The sequence below is a fragment of the Miscanthus floridulus genome, chromosome 5 (genome assembly GCF_019320115.1).
Source record: "Miscanthus floridulus cultivar M001 chromosome 5, ASM1932011v1, whole genome shotgun sequence".
Lineage (NCBI taxonomy): Eukaryota > Viridiplantae > Streptophyta > Magnoliopsida > Poales > Poaceae > Miscanthus > Miscanthus floridulus.
Window position 1 is genome coordinate 53,290,786 of NC_089584.1, and position 3,238 is coordinate 53,294,023.

General features: G+C 44.8%; 1 non-coding gene across 1 annotated transcript; it reads left to right on the forward strand.

The window, feature by feature from the left end:
* Positions 1-1,561: 1,561 nt before the first annotated feature.
* LOC136455647 (small nucleolar RNA R71) lies at positions 1,562-1,670 on the forward strand. Its single transcript, XR_010759131.1, has one exon. It is a non-coding gene; the product is annotated as a small nucleolar RNA R71 (small nucleolar RNA).
* Positions 1,671-3,238: the final 1,568 nt, after the last annotated feature.

Here is a 3,238-nt window from a genome sequence, read left to right on the forward strand (position 1 = left end):
TTCCAAAACCACAAAGTCCATGGGTACATATGACTATCCAACTTGTACACAGATGCCTTCAAGAATTCCCTTGGCGTAGCAGAGTGACTGATCTGCAAGCTGCAAACACATGTTTGTGTACAACAAAGTATCTTCATTAATTTTATCATAGATTACCTTTGGCATGATGTTCACACTTGCACCAAAGTCACAAACAACTTCTTGGAATATGTGAGGTCCAATGGCTATGGGGACGACAGGTCTCCCTGGATCACCTTTCTTGATAGGTAAGGAATAATCCTCCCATCTTCCTATTGATTGTTCTATGTAGCATCCTACAACATTATGAATATTGACAAGATTTGCAGTTTTGAGATCTTCCAGTTGCCCTAGAATCTTAGCTTTTGTCGGTCGGAGGAACAGTAGCCGCTAGCTGAGCTATTTGTGATTCTATCATTTTATTAAAGCTATGCTATTTTTAATAGAAGAGGAGAAGCTATCCATTCTATTATTTATGTTTTCTAAGATTCTATCATTGGAAGCTAGTTTTCAAGATAAGCCCTCCATTATTTTAGCTTGGCCAGAAATTAACTCTCTCAGGGGTGGTTGATTATTAAAATTATTGTGATTATTAAAATTGTTGTATGGTGCAGAATGTTGGCCTACAAAAAGATGACATGTTCAACAGATAAGTGTCACGGAAATGCATATATTGCGTTAGATTTGTGGTCATACAAGAAGGATCGAGTTCGGAATGATGATATACGTGATAGATTAGGGGTAGCACCAATTGAAGAAAAGCTTGTCCAACTCCGGTTGAGATGGTTTGGACATGTCTAACAGAGACCTCCAGAGGCATCGGTGCATAGTGGAATCCTAAGCTAGGATAGTAACGTGAAGAGAGGTAGAGGAAGACCGAAGTTGACTTGGGTAGAGGCAATAAAAGGAGACTTGAAAGGATGGAATATACCCAAAGACTTAGCCTTAGATAGGAGTGCTTGGAAAATAGCTATTCACATGCCTGAACCTTGATTGCTTTTGCTGGGTTTCAACTCTAGCATACCCCAACTTGTTTGGGACTTAAAGGCTTTGTTGTTGTTGTTGTATTACCTTGATAGTTACCTTGGTAATTACCTTGGTAGTTGGGCGTTTGTTGCTGATTCCAACCTTGATTCTATTGAGGACGATAATTGTTGTTGATGATGAAATTCATATCCTCATGGGTTCAGGACAGTTGTTCCCTGAATGCCCAGTGTTGCCACACTCTTCACATGTCATGCGAGAATTATGAATGTGCATGACTTCTTGCTTCTCATTGGCTTGGTCTTCAAGTTTCTTCATGAGCAGATCCATCTTGGCAGACAACATGTCTACCTGCTTGAGTTGATGCATACCTCCACCTCTCTTGCAGGTCTAAAGATATTCTTCATTCTAACCTTGGTTGCAAACCATCTTTTCCACAAGAGCTATTGCTTGTGCAATTGTAAGTAACAAAAATGCACCTCCTATAGTGGCATCCATATTCTCATGGGTGCTGTTTGTCAACCTTTGGTAGAAATTCTACATGAGTAGCCAATCCTCCATCCCATGGTGAGGACATTCTGAAATGTAGTCTTGAAAGCGTTCCCATGCCTCAGGGGTAGATTCATCATGTTGTTGCTGAAAACTTGAAATTCTTCCACATAGAGCATTGGTCGTGCCTGTGGGAAAGAACTTTGCTAGGAAGGCAGTGGAGTAGTTGTCCCATGTAGTGTTTCTATCTTAGTTGGCATAGAACCATTGCTTTGCCTTCCCCAAAAGTGAAAATAGGAAGAGGCGAAGTAATATGGCATCTCTGGTTACTCCCTTGATGGTGAAAGTGCTTCAGATCTACAGGAAGTGTTGGAGATAAGCACTCGCATCTTCCTTGCCTTTCCACAAAACTAGCTAGCTTGCACCATATTGATGAGAGCAGGCTTGAGCTCAAAAATGTTGTCTCCAATGTTGATTGCCAGTCTAGTACAGATGTTGGCCGTAGTTGGAGTAGAGAATTCACGGAGAGTCTTGTCAGCCATGGCTTCAGAAATTGGTTTTAAGCTCCACCTTATCTAGTTTTCTTTCGATTCTAAAGTTGAAACTTTCTTAAGTTGTTGGGGGGAGGTACCCCTAGCACCATTCCTCCCCTAACCCTCGACTTGGTGCTGGCTCAACTAACCCACCCTTTTCCTGGGCAACTCCCCCGTGACGAGGGTGCCCTTGATCGGTTTATTTGATCTGTGTGTTTAGGTGGCATGCTCGAAGGTTAGCTGTGTTGGAGGCGCGTGGCGAGAAGGTTGAGAGACGGTGACGGTGAACAAACCCTCACTGGGGGCGCGCAAAGTTCGCTGCTTGCCATGGGATTGGACTGTCCTGTCAATAATTGGACCCAGGAGTGGTTGGCTAAGGAAAGGAGATTACCATTGTACCCCTAGCTCTTGTATAGCATTTACCGGCTAGGGTCTAACCCTAATGTAATTCCACCGTGTCTCCGGGTATGGCCTATAAATGTCCGGAGCACTCGTGTAAGGAGGTCGAACTTTTCTAGACAAATTAATGGGCATTTAATCCGCACTTTTCCGTCTCCTTATCTTCCTATACCCTCGCTTGTCCCTTCATGATAGTTTAGTCACTCACCTATGGGAAACCCTCAGCCTCTCCCCTCATGTCCTTCAGCGAGGGTAGGAAGCTAGGAGTGACCCCATAGTTGGCGCCGTCCGTGGGACCCTAGTCTGTCACTCCTCAAAAACAATGGCAATAACAAGAAGAAACACCCAAAGGGATCTGCCCCTGCCGCGAAGGTCGGTCCTGGTAGCGGGAATATCTACAAGCAGAATCGATGGGACTCCGATACTCCAACCTACCGCTCAACCGATGAGAACATAGCTTGAGTCAGATGGGGCTGAGGCACCCAAGGTCAGAGCCAACCCCCAACCCAAACCATCCAGAATGGAAGAAACCGGCCACGTACCGACAGACGATGACAAAGGTGCAGAGGCGAGAGGCCTTGTGGCCCTAAACCAAATGCATGAGGAGCTCTAGGAGAAAAGACACCAAGTCAAAGCCCACTAGAGGTAGGCATGCCTACAACTGATAAGGCAGAAGGTAGACAAAGCCAGGGTACAACTCAGGCAAATGGATGAGTACCTAGCTTCGATTGAAGCAAACCCAAACTATCTACCCAAATAGCACGACTTGGCACCTTAGCTCCACCCAAATCCACCTCCGCTCTACCCAAATCCAC